The 23,726-nt window shown below is 50.5% G+C and overlaps 1 long non-coding RNA gene across 4 annotated transcripts in view; it reads right to left on the minus strand.

Annotated features, from left to right (window-relative positions):
- The window catches only part of LOC131516341 (uncharacterized), an 83,001-nt gene extending 61,764 nt beyond the window's left edge, over window positions 1–21,237 (minus strand). For all 4 annotated transcript variants that reach the window (XR_009264002.1, XR_009264000.1, XR_009263999.1 and 1 more), the window contains exon 1: window positions 21,155–21,237. This is a non-coding gene — a long non-coding RNA (uncharacterized LOC131516341). The remainder of the gene's footprint in view (window positions 1–21,154) is intronic.
- Between the last annotated feature and the right edge of the window lie 2,489 nt (window positions 21,238–23,726).

Consider the following 23,726-nt stretch of genomic DNA (forward strand, 5'->3'; position numbering starts at 1 on the left):
ATTAATTCTGGGCGGTAAAGAGCAGAGGCTGTTGTTTGTGATGTATAACTTACTCTTTGTGTCAAACTGTGTACTGTGAATATCAGTGGGATGGCAAGAAAACCGAGATCTATTGCTTGGAGTTGAATCTGTTGGAGCGGGGAGAGGGAGGGGGGGGAAGACTACAACTTTAATCACAGGCCCAACTCGAGATGTCAAGCTGCTCTCGGGTGTGTTAGTAAAATGATGTTGTATTACAGGCTTCCCAGACAGCGCCCCACACTGCAGCTTTATCTGCCCAGCCGTAAATTAGCACACCTACTTTACGCTCTTCAGGTAAAACCAGTAATTTAGCTGAAACACACACACGCACGCACGCACAGGGGGCGGGCGGGAGAGGGGGGAGCTGGGGGGAGGGGGCTGCTCCCCTTGAGCAGGGAAGAGCTACAAAGGTGCAAACCGGGATGAAACTGACGCCTCGGCTGCACCTCCTGTCATTAGCGTGTGGGCTCCTGGTGCAAACCCCGGAGCCAGCCCACCTTCCCTTCTACCTGCCTCGGTGCCTCCCCCCCCACCCACCACCCCTTTTCGCCATGAACCGTAAATTACATGCTGACACCTTTAATTTGTGCAAAGTATGCCTGGCTGCGCCTGGCATCAGCAGCCGGCTGCTATAATAAGGTCAATCTATATTCATTGTCGCAGAACTTGATGTGCCAGATAACACAGGGAGGCAGCGCTGTGGTGGCTTCTCTGGGCTGGGGGGTGGGGCGGGGGTGCCCGCTGCTGCTCAGCGCCGCCTGGCACCAGTTGGTTCATCACTTATGCATGGCATGAGCGATGTTATGATTTAGCTAATCACCATCAGTTATTCATCCTACGGCTGCCTGGAGACGGCCGCTGTGCGCGCCTGCCCGCCTGCACCAGGGAGGGAGGCCCCCACCCACGAACACCACGGAGAGGCCACACGGTGGGTCTGACTGTCCTTTCTGGGTAGTGGTCCCCGGTAGTCAATGCTTCCAGATCATAGATCCCCTCGCCTCGCGGAGGAGAAGCTATGGGGGGGGGGGGGGGGGGGGCGCGGTGCTCCGCAGACAGGGGCACGAACGTAGAATGTCTCTGTATCCTGGGGCCCAGCCAGGGAGGGGTCACACAGCATGAGCCCAGGCACTGAAGTCACAGAGTTCTGGGTTCGAATCTCCCAGCTCTGCCTCTTGCAAGCTGTGAGAGCTTCGTCAAGTCACGTGACCTCTCTCTGGGCCGGAAGGAGAGGTAACTCCAATCCCGGCAGGGAGAGTATAATATGGATATGGTTCCTGGTGTGTCCACACATAGCAGGTGCTCGGCCAATGACAGCTCCCATTATCAGAGCCCTAGTGGGTCCGTCACATGTGTCGTTGGATGTATGTGCACTTTCAAGTGGGGAATCCAGACCCAAAAGTTTCCTAAAGGACGGGGTTGGCACCAATGGGTAAGCCCATTTGGAGACAGACCCCACCTGCATGGGGTTGTGTTGTGACACTTCCCAGATCCTGAAATGTTGAAGCTGAAGAAGATTCGATCCATGGCTGGGGAGGGTCATGGGGCAGGAGTGGAGCAACACAGGCTGCAGGCAACAAATGAAGCATAAGAAGTCCCAGAAAATAGAGGTGACGGGACGTGAGATGGGCCACCCAGACCCCGCCTACTAGCAACGGGGAATGGAAGGCAGAATGGAACCTGATAGGTCCAAGGGGGTCCAGGCAGTGAGCTGGGGTCCCAGTTGGCCTTCTGCTTTCATAGCTCTGCCCGCTGCCTCTGAGGACAAATGACCGTCGGTCTCCCAGGGGCTGCCTGTGGGATGACGGGGATCCTCTCCCCTCTGTGCGGTGCTTAGTTAGGGGTGCACAACATGAGCTCCCCACATGGCTGTGAGCAGTGGGAGGCACAAGACTGAATTCAAAGGCCTCTGGCTGATCCCAGTTTCCTTATTTGCACAACGGACCCAATAGCCTCTGCCCCTCAGGGCGGACGAGGAGATTACGTGAGCCCAAGTGTGCACCCGCGAGGGCCAGATGAGGACCCTTTTCCCTCCGATCAACAAGAGGAGGGTCTAAAGAAGGGGATCACATAAGTCCAGTGACACCCAAGCCGCAGGATAAACGGTCTGTGACCTGGAATCATGCCATCTCACCCTACAGCCACATCTTTGTCCTTGCTGCTTCCTCCCCCCAGGAAGGCCCTTCCTTCTCACACTGGCAGGGCCAGCCCGTCCTCCCAGGTCCTAGTCACATCCTGCTTCCTCCAAAAAGCCCTTTGTCCCTCCTGAGCGTGATCCGGCCCCAGATAAGAAAGATGTCGTGGGGAAGTGAGCTATTACGTACGGGCTAAGCAGCCTCTGTGGGTCTCCACTGCTCATCTGCAAAATGGACAGGCAAAGGTGGCTTCGGGTGCCCTTGGTGTCCCCAGGCACCACAGGGCTAGGACCAGGGGGCAGTGGGCATCTCCCTGGAAACCAGCGCCGCTGGGTTGAATTCCAACCCCACCCCCACCCCCGCCTCTTGATAGGATGAGGAAAAAATGCAAGATTCTCTCCCACGTAGGCTGGGGCACTGAGGTCCCTTCCTGGGGCCAAGAGGAATCACTTGCTGCTGGGCCCACGCCCCACGCCCCCCCCTCTGGCCGGTGCCCTCTACTCCCGCCGCAGGCCAGCACCGGGCCGCACCTCCATCCCTCTCCCCGCACCTCACTATTACCCACACACCTGTGCCGCGAGCGCCTGCCAAGACGGGGCGCTGCCAATGTTCAATCGCCCTCGAAATGCGTCGCATCTCTTACCAGGAAAACTTGGACAGAGAGGAGGGCGGGGCCTGCCCGGGGAAGCAGGGCCATCAGCCTCCCACCGCCACCTGGTGGGTTCGCCTGGCTGGACGCTCCCCCCCCATCCGCCCCCCCACCAGACCAGAGGGCCACCGGACCAGGCCTGGGGCTGGGCCCACACCCCCATCCCAAAGCATCCTTATCGTCCACTAGCAAGCGACTGTGACGCCGCTTTGCTGCTGAGGAACCAGAAGCAAGAGAGGCGTGGGGCTGGTATATCCTTCACGGAGCGGGCTCTGTGCATCACATAGAAACAGGGGTTTCCAGCCCCCCTCCCTTAGCGCCAGGGAGGCGGGGCCTGTCATCGCTGGCACCCCGTTTCCTCGACGTCTCTCCTGAACGTCTTGCCCTGACAGATACCTGGTTGTCCCCACACACACCCCTGCCCCGGTGCCTCCCCAGGGGAGACTGTTTTCTCTTCCGTGTCCCACACCGCCTGGGCCCGCCTGGGGCCACACCGCCTGGGGCCCGGAAGTGAGGTGGGTGTCCTCTTATCCACCCTCTCCCTCCAAAAGCCCCAGCTCCTCTGAATCCTATGCCAAGTGACTTTACCTGTCACCACTATCCTAGCGGCAGGGCCATCCGCTGCCCCCTGGGTCGCTCCCCTCATTCGCTGTAGGCTTACCCACCACCCTGGCCCGCTGGCTTCCTCTCCAGCCCCACTGGGCGACCTCACGTCCACTTGGAGGATCCATCCAACACTGAGGCCTCTCTGTTCCTCCACCTGGCCGGCTCCAACCATCTGACTCACCCCACGGCCATGGGCATCACACCCTGACCTTACCATCTACACAATTTCCGCCTCAAGCACCCCACCTGGTCACCACCTGCCACTGGCTAACCTTCCAGATCCCACTCCCCCCAGCCTCACGGGGCCCCCAGGCCACCAACCACCGCCATCCCAGGACCAATGCCCATCTGCTGCCCTCATGTCCACCCTTCACAAATCCTTCTCCTCTCTTCCTTCGTTACACTTCGAAGCCATGCCCAGCCTCAGCTCCGTCTATCCATGCACCTGCATGATGCCTGTGCCCACGCAGAACACGGCCAGAGAGAAAGCAAATGCCCTTTCCTCATGGCCTCAAGTCTCAGTCACTACCGTGGCACAACCACCTTGGCAAGTACGACCCCGTTCTCCCAAACAAATGTCTTATCCTTTCTCCTCTCCACATGCCCCTCGCCACTCCCACCCTCGGTGGCCTCATGCTTTGCTCTGAAGATAGCAGCAGTCAGAGAGAACTCCCTCATCGTCCCATCGGGAAACTGACACCGGCTCTCTCCTTCCTCCCTCCCGATGAGTGGACGAAGGCCACTGCTCTGCCCAAGGCCACCTGTTCCACCTGGGGCCAGGATCCCACCTCCCTCGCCTGCTCCAAGACCTGGGTGTCCCCTCTTTCCGCACCCCATCTTGTCCCTGTCCACCGGGTCACCCCAGCAGGGTACGCATGCCCTAGAATCTCCTATAATGAACACCAAGCTCCATTCATCGCCACACCTCTCCCCGGCTCCCATTCTGGTTTTCCCGCTCCCCTTCACTGGAGAACATGCTAGAGAATGGTCTGCGGCTCCTGCCTCCTTTTCTCACGGGCATTCGGGGCCCACAGCTAGACCCCCGCCTGCGTGCCCCCCCGGCTGGGAAGGGATGGGCAGTGGAATGTGGCTAGCGGCCTAGAGCAGGAGGAAGGACAGCTCGGGGGGCACAGAAAAGACCCTAACTGTGATGGGCCTCGGCCTCAATCAAAGTTGGCCATTTCCTGGAGCAGTCTTCAGATCTGTGTCTTGGAAAGGATGTTTTGGTGGCACTGGGTGGGGTGGGCTGGAGGCCAAGAGAGGAGACCAGTTAGGAGGTCACGGGAGGGTCCGGGTGAGAAATCAGGAAGGCCTGAGTTAGCCAGACTGGGGAGACAGAGAAGGAGTGGAGAATCATTGTCACGGCTAACAGGCTAAGCATGTCCAGGGTCAGGTACAGATTTCCCTTATCACTAGTGCTTTCCCATCACGAAACTGACTGCACCAGGTGACCCTGGACTGGTGACCATATCTCTCTATTCCACCGGCTGGGGGCACCTTACCCTCAGCCCCGCCATCACCTGGGCCTCACTGCCAGCATGAGGTAGGTGCTCAGTGCACGTTCAAGGAAAGGGTGGACCGCACAGAGGTGAGGCCAGCTAGAGGGGAGCAAAGGGCCAGACTGTGGAGGTTTAGGTGTCAAGCTCAGACCTTATGCCCTCGGTACCAGGGAGACCCCGGAGGGTTCTGGGTACGGAAGTGGCACAGCCAGCTTGTGTGTGTGAGATAAGCCCATCTGGCAGCTGTGGGAGATGAATCTGAATAGGGCGAGACTAGAGGAGAGGACCTGTCCCGAGCCAGCTCTGATACTCCAGGCAAGAGGGGTGAGGCCTGATCTTGGAAAGAAGAGAGAAGAAAGGCCAGCCTTAGAAATACCAAGGAGGGAAGAGTGGCGAGGCAGGTGGATAAGGTGGAACAGCTAAGTGGTGACTTAGGTAGCTGGGTAGATGGGGCCGTGGGTGGGGTGGGCTGTAATGAACTCCACAATGGACGTGTTGAGTTTAAGGTCACTGTGGAGCATTCTGGGGAGAAATGCACTAGATGGGTAGCTGGATACTCAAGTGTGATGCTCAGGATGGGGCCTGGGACTAGAGATAGAAATTGGGGAACCATCTGCCAGGAGAGGCAGTGACCACAGTGGTGTGAAGGTCGGGGAGTCACCTGGAAAGGTCATGTTGAGGGAGAAGAACAGTGGCTCCAGGACAGAGCCATGGAGACTGCTGACCTTTGAAGGTCAGCAGAGGGAAAGGACCTACAAAGAGGCAGATGAGGAAAGGAATCAGGGAAAACCAGGAGAGAGTGGTATCCCAGATGCCAAGGAAGAAGGTTCAGGAAGGACTGGGGAGTCATGAGGTCAGTAGCAGCAACAGGTCTGGCCTTCATGGGTTTGGCTGTCTGGGGGAGGCCCTGGTGACCTTCGCCCAAAGCATTCCCATCGAATTGGGGACATGGAGGGAGTCACAATGCTCTGGCCTGAGGAATATGGAGTCCACTCAGTTCGTTAGTTACGTGCTTTGTTATCATTGTTACACCTCCTTGTTCCAGAAAGGAGAAACTTCTCAACTATAAAATACAATGAACACAATAAATCAAAAGATACAGCGTAAAGGACCTAGAACTGGGGCAGACGTCCTGTGCTGGTCAAAACAAGTTAGGTATACTTGCCTCTCGTATAGCCAGCAAGCTGTTAAAATAGGAAACTAAAATTCCTGTGCAGATACATACACAAAAGAATTGAAAGCTGGCTGGGGCGCCTGGGGGGCTCAGTCTGTTAAGCGTCCGACTCTGGCTCAGGTCATGATCGCACAGTGCATGGGTTCGAGCCCCGCGTCAGGCTCTGTGCTGACAGCTCGGAGGCCGGAGCCTGCTTCGGATTCTGTGCCTCCCTCTCCCTCTGCTCCTCCCCTGCTCGCACTCTCTCTCAAAAATAAGTAAACATAAAAAAAAAAACTAAAAAGAAAAACAATAATTGAAAGCTGGGACTTGAATAGATATCTGTACATCCAAGTCCATACAGCACTGTTCACAACGGCCCCTGAAAACCGGAAACAACACAAGCGGCCGCCGACAGATGAAGGGAGAAACGACATGTGATACGCACATCCAGTGGAATTTTATCCAGCCGTTAAAAGGAAGGCTATTCTGACACGTGCTGCAACACAGAAGAATCTGGAAGGCATCACGCTAAGTGAAACAAAGTCAGTCACAAGAGAGCAAATGGTATCTGATTCCACTCACACGAGGTACCGCGACTAGTCAAATTCATAGAGACAGAAAGTAGGGTGGCCGGAGCCAGGGGTGGGGGGAGCGAGGAGCTGGTGTTTAATGGCGACAGAGTTTCGGCTGGGGAAGATGAAAAGAGTTCTAAATTTTTTTTTTTTCAACGTTTTTTATTTATTTTTGGGACAGAGAGAGACAGAGCATGAACGGGGGAGGGGCAGAGAGAGAGGGAGACACAGAATCGGAAACAGGCTCCAGGCTCCGAGCCATCAGCCCAGAGCCTGACGCGGGGCTCGAACTCACGGACCGCGAGATCGTGACCTGGCTGAAGTCGGACGCTCAACCGACTGCGCCACCCAGGCGCCCCTGAAAAGAGTTCTAGAGACGGATGGTTGCACACAATGAGTGTACTGAACTCCGCCACTAAACTGCACACTTAAAAATGGTTACAATGGGGGCGCCTGGGTGGCTCAGTCAGTTAAGCGGCCGACTTCGGCTCAGGTCGTGATCTCGCGGTCCGGGAGTTCGAGCCCCGCGCCGGGCTCTGTGCTGAGAGCTCGGAGCCTGGAGCCTGTTTCAGATTCTGTGTCTCCCTCTCTCTGACCCTCCCCCCGTTCATGCTCTGTCTCTCTCTGTCTCAAAAGTAAACAAACGTTAAAAAAAAATGGTTAAAATGGCAAGTTTTATGTTGTGTATATTTTACCACAATAAAAAAAAACGCACAAGGAGGAGAAAAACGTATATGACAGTGTGGGCTCATAAAATGACTAGGAGTGAGCATTTCATTATGTTCTGAGCTTCCTGGTAACCAAGACATAAAGGGAAACTTTTGAGTCTTGATGTTTAGTACACGGAAAAAATGACTACTGCAAGAGATTTCAAGTCCGCCCGCCCCCGTCCCTGGCCAGGACTGGATCGTAGCAGGCATCTGCCTCAGAGAGCCTTACAAGCGGCATCAATAGCATAAAAGACAACGACGAATACTGACGATGTCCGGAGACATATTCGTTACCTGACCATTTCCGGCGGTGAGTCTTGAAGAAACGTGAGAAGAACATCAATAAGACTTCATTCGAGAAAAGCCTCTCTGGTGGGAATGAAGTTCATAAGGTCTAGATGTGAAGATTCCCAAGAGGGCACTTAGTAGTGGCTATAGGATCTCCAGGGGGAGGGGCCTCAGGAGGTAGCTGGTAATTTGCTGCCCAGCTCGGTGGAGAGGTCTGCTCGGTGCAGGTGGGGGTCTGAGCGTCACCAGCACAGACAGGGTGTCCAAAGCCACGGGCAGGAATGCAATGGTCAGGGGGGTCATGGAGTGCAGGAAATGCTGCCTCGTGATCACCCCCGTTTCCCCAGGGCCCACCCAAGTCTGGAGTTCTCAGCGCGGGAGCAAGAACTCATGCCCTCTGACTTTCTGTCAGCCTACGCCACTGCCCCAGGGCACTTCTCCGCTCAGGAGAAGGAACACAGTGCTGGACATCAGAAGCCTTGGGTCAGAGTCTGTAAGTCAGCACTTCTGGCGTTGCGGTCGTGGACAACTTACCCTTCTTGCAACCTCAGGACCCCCATCTGTAAATGGTGACAAAAATTTCACAGGGCCGTCCTGTCTCCCTCGCGAGGTTATTGGGAGCAAAAGGGGGGCTGGAGAGGGCTTTTGCCTGTGCCTACCCCATTTTCTCTCCCCCCCTCCACCATCCCACATAGATACCAGTCCACATAGAAACAGAGGAGCCCCTAGGCAAAGGTGCTCCAGGAGGTCTCCTTCGTGGCTTCCTGCTGCCACGGTTCGCCTTCCTGGATTGTCAGGACCTGCCCCTGGCTGGGATATCCGCTATGATGAGCCACACGATAGCAGAATGGCACTGGTAAACCACTGATACACGTGGGTGATGGCGTTTCTGGGCCTTGAAGCCGATTGTAGCTATCGAGGCAACAGGGAGACCCTACACCAAGCAGGGGAGGCCAGGAGGTTGGGCAGGAGCATGGGAAGCTGCTACATGCTGTGAACATCTCACGCCAAGAGGACCAGAAGTCAGTTGCATGTAAACAGGCTCCGCTCCCCCCCCTCGCAAAGTAGGTTAGGAGACAGAGAAGCTTGACGATAGGCAGCAGGTAGGTGGAAATGGAAGGCGCAGTGGAACCCTTTCAAAGGGAAATTTGAAACTAAAACGATTAGAGCCTTTCACAGCGAGATGGCCGCTGGGCATTGAGAAGGGGCCAGGGAAGATCTGAGAAGATCTGGGGGTTCCCACACGTTCCAGAATTCGCACTGCACCCAGCTGCCCAGGCCAGGCCTGGGTGGGACCCTTACTGTGTGTGGCCCGGGGCGCTTGACAGAGGACAGTCTGCAGAGAGCAGCCTTGCATCGGGCTGGAGGGACGCGCTGGCAGGGCCCTCTCAGACACATCATCTCTTAAAACCGCAGCCTGGATGGCTGTGCTCAGCAATCATGTGTTTAAAAAGCAATAAGACTAAATGCTTTTCCGTTTCCCCTTTGAGAGACCATGTATGATAAATGATAGGCAATTTCATGGTTGGAGTTTCAATTTCCGAAAATATTAGTGCTATTCCCCAAGCTCCACTTCCGAGATAAATTCTTTTTGGCAGCCTCCTCCGTTGTCTCCTAATTCCCTGATTCTGAATATATTTGGAAGTCTGGTGTAAATTTCATCAGCTCAGCCCCAGCATCCACCTGTCTGGTGCACACTGGAAAGGCTGTAACCCACCTGCCACTTTTTCAGCTTCTCTGACATTTGCTTCAAGTCAATGGATATTATTAGGCACCTCGTGTGTTCCCAGCCCTGTGGTGTTTGTGCGGTGGTTGTAGGGAAGCTACAATCAACCATTCCATCAGCGAACATTCGTGGCGCATAGAGTCTCTTCAAGCTCAAAGCAACAACATTAACTCTCCGATGCCTCTCCAATACTTCACACTTGTTTCATACTATCTCCATTTCATTGTCGGGAAAACCGAGGCTCACAGCTAACCCAGTAAAATCAGAATAGACTAGTTAATAGACGGGGCAGGATGAGAGACAGAAGTGAACATTTACTGGGATCCAACAATGCTCGTCCAACCCTCTTAGGCAGGGGCCTAAGCTCTGTCTCCTCACAAAACTCAAGGTAGGTGTTATTATCCCCATTTTACAGATGTGGAAACTGAGGCTCAGAAGAGATAAGCAACTCACCCAAGGATTCTTATTCTACTGGCCCACATTGCCTCTCCTGATGTCACGAGGCCAGATGGTGTCCCAACAGACATCTGCAAATCCCGGAGTGCCCTTGTTTAAAGACCTCAAAGCAACAAGCCAGACAGCAGGGGACTAATCTACCTTCCTCACTACCTTCTGCCTGCCCTAACCCTAGGCTCCCTCTTAAATATCTCAGGCTGGTGTCCTCAGTTTGTCATCAGCACTTAGACCCATACTGTCCTTCTGTCATATTGTCATCCTCTATTCTCAACCCTCTCTGTCATAGGTCATCTTAGATCCATGTGACAATCTCTTTCCTCACCACCACTTACTCACCCTCCAGAGGGGATACCTCACGCCCAGGATGGCATTCCCTTCTCCCGTAATCTCACAGATCCTTACCAAAAGACAGGGCACGGAGCAGATATTCCAAACTCTTAAGGAAAGCACTGGGGCAAGATGAGAATAAATCTCTCAGAATGGAGCAAATGGAATGAACTGGAACAGAATGTGATAGAATAGAACCAGGAAGAGTAGTATGGTATGAATAGAAAGAAGCAGAAAGGGGAAGAAAAAAAAAAAAAAGCCAGAATAGACTAGAAGAGCATGGAACAGAATAAAAAGAGGAAGCAGACAAAACACATTGAACTAGACCAGGACAGGTTGGAACAGAATCAACCAGGATGGAACAGATTAGGTCAGGACAGATTGGAACAAGGTAGAAAAGAATAGGACAGGAGAGAATAGTGTTCACCAGACTAAAATGGAATGGAACAGACTCAAATAGGTCTGAACAGACTAGAGCGCAGTAGCCAGTAACAGGCTATAGCCAAATGTTATGTAACTGGATGAAATAAAGTTTATTCCGTTCATTTAACACATTTATCGAGGGCTGATCTATGCTAGGTAACAAGTAGACGTGGTCCCTACCCTCACAGAACACACTGTCTGGAGAAAAGGACCCAAAAACAGAGACATAAGTAAGCAGTAATAAATACATAATTACAAATCATGAGCTTCCACGAAACACCATGAAAAGAAAGGGCAGGTGGCCATGATGAAGAATAACAGTATGAAAGCAATAATATTAATAAGGAGGAGGTCAGGAAAACTGAGACCTCAAAATGAGGAGGAGGCAGAGACATTTGAAGAACCAAGGAAAAGCATTCTAGGCAGAGGGAACAGTATGTACGGAGGCCCTGAGACCGGAAAGTGTTTGGCCTGTTCCGGGAACCGAGCGTTCAGTGTGAACAGAGATCAGGGTGACAGGCATAGGGTGATGGGAGAGGCAGGGGAGAGACAGGCAGGGGTCGATGCCACAGGGCTGGAGTGGGAAGGGCAGTTTGGATTTCATCCGAAGTATAAGGAGAAGCCTCGCAAGGGAGCCACGGGATCTGTGGTACGTTTCATACTTCCTCCTTGGCTGGTGTAGAGGAACGGATTAGGGCAGGGGGACCATTTAGGCATCTACCATGGTCGTCCACGCAGTGGTGATGGTGGCTTGGCACAGAGGGACAGGGGCACCAGAACGGGAGAGACGCGGCCGGCTGGCCAAGTATTCTGAAGGTAAACACGGATGCAGGAGTTGCTGACGTCTGGGACATGGGTCTGGCAGAAAGGGGAATCACAAGGAAGCCCTGGGGCTCCCGGTTTGGTCCTTCTACTTCCTGAGATGAAGCGCAGGAGAGATGTTCTGGGAAGGAAAATCACGTTTCCTTGCGGGAATCCTAAGGTTCAGAGGCTTGGGTCGCGTCCAAATAAAGCTGACAAGTAGATGTGGAAATACAGGCCTGGAGCTCCGAGGAGGATCCGAGCTGGAGATATCAATTGAGGAGGTGTCAGCATATAAATGCCGTGCAATGCCGTGGGATTAGATAAAATCATACATGCAATAGTGCGACGCAGAACTTCATCGAAGTGCGCTCCATGGCTTACCGGCATCCGCATCCCTCAGGGCGCTTGTCGAAAGTACAAATCTCTGGGCCCCCGGGCCACGGAGACGGATCTCTAGGGGTGGGGTCCTCACGTTTGGCAACCACCCCGGAGTGTTTGCATGCTGCTGGCGTGTGCGAGACACTGGCCTAGGGAGAGAACAGAGGGCGGGGCGTCTACCACGGAGAAACGCGGGCATTTGCACGTCAGGCAGAAGCCCAGCAAAGGCGACAGAAAAGGAGCAGCCGGAGAAACAGGAGGAAAATCGGGAGAGAACGGGTGTCTCGGAGGCCGAGAGAGGAGGCAGTGTCAGGCCCAGGGGGGCCATGGAGCCCGACTCGGTCACGCAGGGGGAGCATAGGATGTGCACGTGAGATGTGGCCACACGCAACCCTCCAGGTCATGCCGGGCCCAGCCAGGGTGGAACAGGGCAGGAACTGAGCGGGCCAGAGGAGGACACTTTGACAGCAAAGTGGGGGAGCGGAATGGATGACAGCAAGATCTGTTATCCCTCTCCCACCCCCGAGGAACCACCCTGATGCCCCATCTCCTTCCCCAGGCATGTCCCCCCCCCCCCACCTCTCTCCTCTTCTCCCAGAGCAGTTCCCAGACTGTAGCCACTGATAGAGGTGTTAAAGGACCCACAGCCACCTGTGTCCCCAGGCCTCGCCTCCAGGAGCGAATTGCTAAAGCTACAATTTCCCGCACGCAGCAGGTTGGGAAGGCAGCCACTTTGCGGCCAGAGGACCTTCTTGGCCTCTCACAGGGCATCCCGGCCACTCTCCCAGCAGCTGCCCCGTGGACCCAGAGCCCCGATTCTCAATAGGGTAAGGTGATGACATGGGCACCTTTGGAAAGACACATTCAACTTTCATATTCATACAACAGAAACTGAAAACCCAGTGCTTTCATAACGCAAACCTCAAAAAGCAAGCCAACAACATTTCCTTGTTGGTGAGGCTTCTGGAAACAAAACAGAGATGTTCCAACTGGGGAGAAACCCCTGGCGGGGGGGTGGGGGGGAGTCTTTCAGAATCAAAGTGGGTGAGATGTTTATGTTTTTCAAAAGGTTAAATGATATTGGAAGGCAGTGACCGAGTGAGGCCCACCCTCGCTTTCCCCCAGGTCGGAATTTGATTCTGTTATGAATGCACTCCTCCAGCCCACGCCCGTGAGGGGCCACACACACCTCGGAAGACCTGAGGAGCCCCCGTCATCCATCTGGAGGCAAATTCTTGGCAAGGAGCAGCCGGGAGAGACTTCACACAAGTCCCTGAACCTCTCAAGAAGAATCTACAGCAGCAGAGGGATTTTCCCCAGGAGAGCAAATGACAACACAGCGCCTGTTTGTTTTCGATGCAGGAAGGAGCCAGAACATCTGCTCCAAGAAGCCACTTGAAAGATAATCAGGCAGCAGTGTTGGCAAAACAGCTGTGTGGCAGGCAGGGAAGGGGGTGGCCAGGAGTAGGGAGGGGAGGGGAGGGGGAAGGAGGGAAGCTAAGCCCAGAGTTAGGAGCAGCCACCCACCCAGGAACCCTGCCGCCTGCTGGGAAAACCCCTGGCCCAGCCCTGGCCCTGCCCACCAGAGCTCAGGGGGGACCTTCCGCCCAGCTGAGAGCAGCTCACGTGGGGACCCCGCTCTGCCGAGAGCCCCGATTGTCCTCATGGAGAAACACGGGGTTTGTTCCAGGTTTCCCAAGGATCCAACTCAATTTCTAGGATGGGACGGACAACGTCGAATGTTTCCTACATCTGTGATCCTGGAAAGCAGCGAGGGTTAAGGAAACCCCACCTTCGCCCCCTTTTTGTTCCAGAAAAGGCCATTGCAGTTCCCCAGCATCCTTCCCCATATGACTTAGACGAGACTCACTATGCCCCCTTGTTAGCTGGCCACAGAGCAGACACAGATCCTCCGACTTCCCATTCTTTGTCTTCCAAGTGATGAGCTGTACTGTTTTGTCCCGACTGGTCAAATGGAACACAGGGCTTAGTAACGAAACAGTTCAAGTTCTTCTCGTTTGCCCACACCCCGGATTTGAAGCCTCCTCAGCCAGAACACAACCCTTCCTGAATGCCTTTCTGCTGGACTCAGGGAAAAGCATTCTCTTCTCCCCTGTGTCTTCAGGTCAAGTCCGTCCTGACTGAAGTCTTCGCTTGCTCTTTATTGACAGGATTTGAAGGTCCTCTGGATCACCTCCTGCAGGCCAGCTTGCCTAGTGCCTGAAGTGATGTCACAAGATTAAGAGCTGAAATGAAACTCAGAAGACTCAGGGTTCTGTCTGCCACTCACCCAGGGGACACAGAAGCAAATCACTACTCAATAAGCACATATTGGGAATAGAGCTCGGCAGGGTTTGATTTGACAAACATTAGGGACAGGGCCAGGTAGGGTAGGGGTCCCTCAGCCCCAGTGCCTGCTCCCTTTTCTTTCCAAAAAATGTTAAAGTAACCCACAGAAAGGCAATAAAAGGTGAACAGAGAAACAAAAAACAGAGACAAGAAACAGAAGACAAAAAGCTAAATTACAAACTTAAACTTTGACAGAGCGATAATTCAATTAAATGCAAATGGTCTGTGTACATCAGTTAAAGGACAACGATTAGCAGAGCGAACTAAGAATTCTCACCCGACCAAATGTGGCTACAACACATTCACTTCAAATGTGGTGTAGGCAGGTTGAAAGCAACAGAAAGGAAAAAGATAATCATGCAAACACTAATCAAAGGAAAGCAAGAGTAGCTATATGAGCAGTCAGTTAAAGCAGGCTTCAGAGTAAAGAAAATTACCAGAGACAGAGACGGACATTGTATAATGATAAAAGAATCAATCCACCAAGAAGACCTGGAAATCCTAAATGTGACTTCATCAAGCAACAATGATGCAAAATATGCGAAGCAGAAGCTGCTAGAACTAAAAGGAGAAATAGTCATCTCCACAATGATAATTAGAGACTTAAATATCCCTCTCAACAATTTTTACACAACTAGACAGAAAATAAGCAAGGATATAAAAGAACTCACCACATCAACCATCAGGTTCTCATCAACTTTTATAGAACATTCCACCCAACAATAGTAAATTATACACTATTTTCAAGTGCCCACAGAACACACACCAATACTAAAACAGACGATTTCCCAGGGTATAGAACAATCCTCAAGTCTAAAAACAATTGAAATCGTACAGAGTGTGTTCTCCAACCACAATGGAATCAAATGAGAAATCAGTAACAGAAAGGTAACAGAAAGATCTCCAAACACTTTAAACCAACCCATGGGTCAAAGAGGAAGTCTCAAGGGAAATTTAAAAGCATGGTGAACTGCACGAAAATGAAAATAGAATGTATCACAATTTGTGGAACACAGCTAATGCCATGCTGAAAGGGAAATTTATAGCACTAAGTGCACACATTAGAAAAGAGGAAAAACTTCAAATCACTCATCTAAGCTCCCACCTTAGAACCTCAAAAAAGAAGAGCAAAATAAACCCAAAGCAGAACAAAGGAAATAACAAAGATAGGAGTAAACCTGATGAAAATGAAAACAGAAAAATGGAGAAAATTGATGAAACACAGAGGTGGTTCTTTAAAAAGATCAATAGGATTGACAAATTTCTAGAAAAGCTTACAAAGAAGAAAAAGAGAGAAAAAAACATAAATCACCAATATCAGAAATGAAAAAAAGGATAGCACTACAGACCCTGCAGACATCAAAAGCATAGTAAGGAACACTACAAGTCTACACACATAAATTGGACAACTTAGATGAAATGGGCTAATTCCTTTAACAATACAAACTACCATAATTCACTCAATATTTAATAGATCATTTGAATAGTCCTACAATCTGTAATTATTTGAGAAAACTGAATTCATGATTTTAAAAATGCCAAAAAAGAAATCTCCAGACCCAGATGGGTTTACAGGAGAATTTTAGTAAATGTTCAAAGAAGAATTGACACGAATTCTACACAATTTCTTCCAGAAAAAACTTCCCGATTCTTTCATGAAACACTTCCAAAATACCAAAATAGACAAAGATACAATTACCCTTTATGAATACAGATGTAAACATCGCAAACAAAATATTAGTCAAATAGAATTCAGCAACAAGCAAAAGGAATTATACACCATGATCAAATGTGGTTTATTCCAGAGTGCACACTGGTTCAGTATTTGAAAGTGAATCAATGTAATCAACCTTACTAACAGATGAATAAGAAAAGTTACATGATCATATAATTTGATGCAGAAAAAGGATTTGATGAAATTCAACAACAGTGAAAAAATAAGACTAGAACGGTAACTTCCTCAGTTTGATGAAAGCATTTACAAAACACCTTTGGTTAACATACCTAATGGTGAAAGATTGAATCCTTTCCCTGTAAGACTGAGAACAGGCAAGGTTATCTGTGCTCACCACTCTTATTCAACACAGCTCTGAAAGTTTTAGCCAGTGCAATAACACAAGAAAAAGGAAATAAAAAGCAGACAAATAAAAACTGCCTCTCTGTGCAAACAACATGATTGTTTACACAGAAAGTCTCGAGGACTCTATAAAACCAACCAACAAGAAAACCTTCCAGAGCTAATCAGTGCCCTAGTGTCACAGGATACAAGATAAATATACAAAAACTATTATACGTCTATGTACTAGCAATGAACACATAGACACCAGAATTAGAAATACAATACCCCTTACAGTTGCTCTCCCAAAATGGGATACTTGGAGTGTAAACATAATAAAACATACATGGGAGCTACATGCTGAAAAAGCTGTACACTGTGGGTGAAAGCAATCAAAGATCTAAATAAATGGAGAAACGTACGGTATTCATGAATAGGAAGGCTCACCATAGAAATATTGCCAGTTCTTCCAAACTGACTACAGATTTAACATAATTCCTAATTCAAAATCACAGCAAGATTTTTTGTAGACAACATTATTCTAAAATTTATAGGGAAAGACCAAAAAAAAAAAAAAAAACCCACAAGAGTAGCTGAGACAGTTTTTTAAAAAGAATAAAGTGGAAGGAATCAGACTTCAGATGTATATGGCCACTGTAATCAACGCTGAATAGTTATGGTGGAGGGAGAGCCGCACAGATCCATAGAACAGATCAGAGCATCCAGAAACAGACCCACACGGATATGCGCAACCGATTTTGATAAGAAAGCAAAAGCAGTTCGATGCAGTAAAGGTAGCCTTTTCGAGAGCTGGTGTTGGAGCAGCTGGTCGCCCATAGGCTTGCTGGAGTAGCCTCTAGATTCTCCGGTGTATTTACAGAATCTAGATAATGCACGAAGCAAAAAGAATGTAAGAAGTCCAAGAGGATCAAGTTGCCCTACAACATTAAGGGGCAGAAGGAAGGAGCGGGATGAAGGAGAGAGACACAGAAAAGCCTGGTGTTGAAGACTGAAGAGTGTCGATGGAACACCGCGCAATGTGTTTAGATGGGGAGAGGCCATGGAGCCGCTACAGGGCTAAGAGGATGGAAGGAGACACAACAGGATTTTAAGGAGACTCATAAAGTGGCTCTCCTTTAACGCCCTGTAAGAGATCCGGTAAAGATTGAAGTCCGTTTTATTTTTGTTTTCTAGGCTGTATTTGTAATGTGACGGCACGGTGAGACAGGACCCTGTGGGGCTCTATCTTAGACTAGAGTTACACGCTCTTCACATTTCTTTCTCCTTCAGTCGAGGAGCCATGGACAACATGGGCAACACCCCTCCAGGCTGGACCTAGACCCTCACACCCACCCACCTGCAAATCACGCTCCCATTCACCTCTTTTTTTTTTTTTTTAATTTTTTTTTCAACGTTTTTTATTTATTTTTGGGACAGAGAGAGACAGAGCATGAACGGGGGAGGGGCAGAGAGAGAGGGAGACACAGAATCGGAAACAGGCTCCAGGCTCCGAGCCATCAGCCCAGAGCCCGACGCGGGGCTCGAACTCACGGACCGCGAGATCGTGACCTGGCTGAAGTCGGACGCTTAACCGACTGCGCCACCCAGGCGCCCTCCCATTCACCTCTTTACGGTCCATTAGGGCGGCACATAGACATCCAGTTGGCAGTGGGGAGCCCTTTCTTTGAAATATTAGGGAAAGGGGTGCCTGGGTGTGGCTGAGTCAGTTAAGCATCCAACTCTTGTTTGGGCTCAGGTCACGATCTCACAGTTCACGGATTCAAGCCCCGTATCAGACTCTGTGCTGACAGAGCCTGCTTGAGATACTCTCTCCCTTTTTCTCTGCCCCTCCCCCTACTCATTTGTTCCCTCTCTCTCTCTCTCTCTCTCTTTCTCTCTTTCTCTCTCCCTCAAAAATAAGTAAACAGGGCCCCTGGGTGGCTCAGTCAGTTAAGCGTCTGGCTCTGTTTCGGCTCAGGTCATGATCTCACAGTTTGTGAGTTCAAGCCCCACATGGGGCTCCGTGCTGACGGCTCAGAGCCTGCTTGGGATTCTCTCTCTCCCTCTCTCTCTGTCCCTCCCCCTCTCACTCTCTCTGTCTCTCTCTCAAAAATAAATAAACAAAATTTAAAAATTTTAGGGGCGCCTGGGTGGCTCAGTCGGTTAAGCCTCTGACTTCAGCTCAGGTCACGATCTCACGATCTGTGAGTTCGAGCCCCGCGTCGGGCTCTGGGCTGATGGCTCAGAGCCTGGAGCCTGCTTCCGATTCTGTGTCTCCCTCTCTCTCTCTGACCCTCCCCCGTTCATGCTCTGTCTCTGTCTGTCTCAAAAATAAGTAAACGTTAAAAAAAAAAAAAAAAAAAAAAAAAAATTTTAGGGGCGCCTGGGTGGCTCAGTCAGTTAAGCATCTGACTTCAGCTCAGGTCATGATCATGCGGTCTGTGAGTTCGAGCCCCATGTCGGGCTCTGAGCTGTCGTCAGCACAGAGCCGGGAGTCTGCTTCCAATTCTGTGTCTCCTTCTCTCTCTGCATCTCCTCCACTCTCACTCTCTCTTTCTCTCTCTCTCTCAAACGTAAATAAACATTTAAAAAAATTTTTAAACTTTAAAAAATGTTAGGGATTAAAAAGTGACCAAAGAGTGCTTAAGGAAGGCCAGTTGGGTAGTGATGTGCAGAATATGTTGATGAGGGAAGAGATCAAGCGCCTGTCCAAGCTGTCACCCTGGCACAGAGTATGTTCTCAGTAAATATTTGATTGGCCCAAGAGTCACCTAACGTGGGCTAGAGTGAAGGCGACAGAAACGGAAAAGAATTGACAGAGCCGAATGCGGGGCCCTTGGAGGGGACATGACCGTGAGGTCTCAGGCACTGGAGACCGGAGAGATTTTGGACTGCAGTAAGAAGGGGGGAGACCAGGAGTGGACGGATGACCACAGGGTGGGATCCTCTGAGCATGTGGCGCTGTTCAGCTGTCCGAATAAAGCTGTCCAGCGGGGAGTGGACATAGCGTGCTGGGGTCCAAGATGCAGCACGGTGGGGGGGGATCCTTCCCACCAAGGTGACCTCTGAAGCAATGGAAGCAGAATGAGAAAGGGCCTGGTAAACCACACAGCCCCCTTTGCTCTCTGTGAAGGAGCAGAAGTTTCTAGTCCTGGACCCATGTCCTTCTAACACCCATACCCCCTCTTTCAGCGCCTCCTCTCCCCAGGGGAACAAGGCACCCAGGAGGCCGAACACAAATGTTCCTCACGATGACGTCTGTGCCCGACTGCCAAGCTTCCTGACTCTCCTGCACCTGGATACCCCAGCCGTCCGCCGCCACCCTTCCCCGCTCCTTTCCCTCCCTGGGTTCTCCCCCTCCTCCGTGGTCCTCTCTCCTCTCTGCTGCCTGCACCCTCCTGCCTCACCCCCATCTCTGTTCTCGCCTTTCAGCGGCTCTCTGCTCCTGCCCGTCCTCCCCTTCTGCTCTCTCTGTGCTCACACAAACCAGCACACGTGAATCTTAAGAGACCAAGAACTAACTCAGGGAGACTCATGGAAAGGGCCCTACCTGACTGGCGTCCGCGGGCCTCCTTGGCCACCTTCGGCGGGTGATATATTACAGAAATACATTAAGGGGCCGTCCCGCTGACAGCAAGCTAAGGTGCTATGTCAAGGTAGCAGCCCTGGGATGATGTACGTCCCCCATAGATCAGGACACCATCGCTCTGATTGCAACTCCAGCATCGCATGTCAGAGCGCCGCGGGGGCGTGATGGACGGCGGGGATCCATCACCGGCCGGCCGGCCATTCCCAGAACAACACTCATATCCAGAGGTGATTTAGGGGCAGCGCTGGGATACCTCCCAAGATGCACACACAGCAAAAGTGGACTCTTTTCTTTGTGCCGAGAGAAGTTCAGGGAGAGAAACACTTGTAGAGTGTAGCTCCAAGGTCAAGGGTTTGAGAATCAGACAGACCCGGGTTCAAATCCTGGCTCCTCCACCGAAAAGCTGTGGGACCTTCGGGCCTGTTTTCCTCCCTCCCTCAGGTCATTGCCTTGTGTATAACATGGAGGTCATAATACTATCCTCCCAGGATTTAAGGGAAGCTCAAATTAAATAATACAGGTAAAACACGCAGCACAGAGCCAGGTCCCAGGCCCTGGGAACACCACCCCGACCTGTCCAGTGGGCACACAGCAGGAGCCGCAAGCCGCAGCCTCCCACATATTCTCTTCCTTCACCTTTTACCTTTTACCTTCACCTCCCTCCCTGATGGCTCCGCACCCCGTGGAGGAGGTCCTGAGGACCCCCGTTCAAGTCAGCCACCCAGCCCGTGTTTCAGGATTGCCCACCAATCCTCTCCCCATTCATTCTCCATTCAGTCAATAGGTGTTGAGCACCCACTAGGCGTCAGACCCTGTTCTGGGCACGGGGGACACAGAGTGAATGAAACAGATGAAAACACCTGCCATCACGTGTCAATATCATCAAGTCCTTCCATCAGGTAACCCGTCTGTGTAGGGGCAGTAGCCTTGCCGGAAGGCCCTGGGAGCCTGGCCTTGACCCATACGGACTAGATGACTGTGACTTTTACCTGTGCAAAGAGAATGGTGCCCTCATGACAGCTTTCGAGGGGACCACAGCTATTCCTTCATCGGGTCCTAAGTGGCTGAAGCCCAGACGTGGATGGTGAGTTACCTAAGGTCACACAAGGAGCATGAGGGTGAATCAAGGCTGGAACTCAACCATCTCAGAACCTTCGAGTTTGGGGCGCCTGGGCGGCTCGGTCGGTTAAGCAGCTGACTCTTGATTTCGGTTCAGCTCTTGATCTCACGGTTTGCGGGTTCGAGACCCGAGTCGGCCTCCGCACTGGCAGTGTGGGGCCTGCTTGCGATTCTCTCTCCCTCGTCTCTCCATCCCCACCCACCCTGCTCACACTTGCATGCTTTCTCTCTCTCTCTCTCTCTCAAAATAAATAAATAAGCTTAAAAAAAAAAAAAAAGAATTTTAAAGCTTACCTTTAGATCCCAATGCACACCAGGCGAATTCCCCGTTTTACAGGTAGAGGAGCCGCTTGATTCGTACTCTTAGGAAAATTCAGCCTCCCTGGAGAGAGAAGATACAGGTGCATGAAGAATTAGAACTTACATCACGTTTGCATGGGGTACTTCCTTCATCCTCACAGGGCCCCGAGAGGCAAGCGTTGTGATCCCATTTTATAGGTGGGAGGACTGAGGGCAGGAAATCCAGTAACAGACCATGTCACTCCTGCCTCTTCCCCACACTGCATACAGAAGAGTAGAAACCCGAGATTCGCTACACACACGCACGCACACACACACAGCTTTAACATTCCATGGTAAGCATATTCCCGTATTATTAAATACTTTTTGATGATATATGCCTTTAAAAATGTATTCTCCTGGGGCACCCGGGTGGCTCAGTCGGCTGAGCGTCCCACTCCGGCTCAGGTCATGATCTCGCAGTTTGTGGGTTTGAGCCCCGCGTCGGGCTCTGTGCTGACAGCACAGAGCCTGGAGCCCGCTTCGAGTTCTGTGTCTCTCCCTCTCTCTGCCCCTCCCCTCCCCCACTTGTGCTCTGTCTCTCTCTGTCTCTCAAAAATAAAGAAATGTAAAAAAAAAAAAATTTTAATGTATTCTCCAACAGAAATACACACTATTTTATCAAGGCTTTGTTGCCATACGTCGTAATTATTTCTAACATTCAGATCTGATAAATAATATCGTGATGAATATTCTGATACCGTCTCCACGGTTTCCTTCCAATGGATTGCGAGAAATAACACCGGTGAGTCAAAACTACGAAAACTGTTGAAATTCTTCCACACAGATTGCTGCCAATTTATGTTCCCATTTCGTCACATGGTCACTAACATTTCTGCAACTGCCCTCAGCGGCAGCAGCAATCTTAACAATTGGACAGGTAAAAAAAAAAAAATGGAATCTTGTCTTATTATGCATTTCTTTGCCCAGTAGTAAAATTAAACATTTTTTCATATGTTAGCCCTTTGTATGTCTTATTTTGTTAATGTTCTTTGCCAATTTTCCTACCGGGATGTTAGGCTTATTTTTTTTTATTTTTTTTTTTTTGGCTTTCTGAAAGCTCTTTGTATACTAAGGCCATTAACCTTTTGCCATATCTGTTTTTCCAAATATTTTTCTCAGTTTGTCATTTCCTTTTTTTATTTTTGTACTTTCTTTTTTAATATATAGGTGGAGTTTGGGGTAGGCAATTGCTTTAGTCATTTCTCCAATTGTTTCTAAGCTTAAATAGGTGTCACCCCCACACTAATTTAAGGGGTTTTTTTTAATGTTTATTTATTTTTGAAAGAGAGAGAGAGAGAGTGTGTGAGCAGGAGAGGGGCAGAGAGAGAAGGAGACACAGAATCCGAAGCAAACTCCAGGCTCTGAGCCGTCAGCGCAGAGCCCAATGCGGGGCTCGATCGAGCTCGCGGACCTTGAGATCATGACCTGAGCGGAAGTCAGATGCTCAACCGACTGAGCCACCCAGGTGCCCCGCCCCCATACTAATTTAAATGTCCACTATGTTTTCCTCTATCGTTATGGGGCTTCTTTTGTCTAATGCTATAATGACCTGAAATTTCCTTTAGAAAAAGGTTAAGATCTACAATGATTATCTCCCAAGTAGCCCATTTCCTCAACACCAGTTGTTGATCTGACCCTTTCCTATTCATTTGTAATGCTTCCTTCTATCTCGTGTTGCTTTTATACCCATAGTAAAGTTGGTTTTACAGTTATCAGTTATGTGCTATTGATGCCGGCTGGTCCAGGAGCCAACATCATGCTGTACAATCAGTGTACCTTTAAAATATGATTGAATAGGGGCGCCTGGGTGGCGCAGTCAGTTAAGCGTCCGACTTCAGCCAGGTCACGATCTCGCGGTCCGTGAGTTCGAGCCCCGCGTCGGGCTCTGGGCTGATGGCTCGGAGCCTGGAGCCTGTTTCCGATTCTGTGTCTCCCTCTCTCTCTGCCCCTCCCCCGTTCATGGTCTGTCTCTCTCTGTCCCAAAAATAAATTAAAAAAAAAAAAACGTTGGAAAAAAAAAATATGATTGAATATTGCTAAAGCAAATCGCTTCTCAGGTTCTTAAGAAGACTTCAGCTATTTTGAGGTTGCCATTCTTTCAGACTCATTTCAGAGTTGTCTTTTCAAATTACCAAAAGTTTCCATTGAGATTCTTATTGGGGTTTTGCCAGATCGACATACTAATTCAGGGAAGAAGAATGTCTTTTCGTTGTTCCTTTTTCCCAATCAAAACCCGGGTGCATTCTCCACTTACTCAAAAGTCTTCTTACCCAGAACTAATAAAGTTTTGTGGCTTTCTTCATGAAAGTTTCACATAATTCTCAGTGAGAGTCATTCAGAGGTAGACTGTGGTTTTGTTTGCTTCTATCTTCAACCTGGTCATGGTGTGTATGTGAGGAATTGAGTTTTGTGTATTTATCCTGTGTATCAGGGAGGAGAATATACTCAGTAGCAACGTTCCCAGGGATTATTCACAGGAACATTGGTAAGAGCAGAAGAAGAGCCGTGATCTCCAGGGACCCAG

The sequence above is a fragment of the Neofelis nebulosa genome, chromosome 7 (assembly GCF_028018385.1).
Source record: "Neofelis nebulosa isolate mNeoNeb1 chromosome 7, mNeoNeb1.pri, whole genome shotgun sequence".
NCBI lineage: Eukaryota > Metazoa > Chordata > Mammalia > Carnivora > Felidae > Neofelis > Neofelis nebulosa.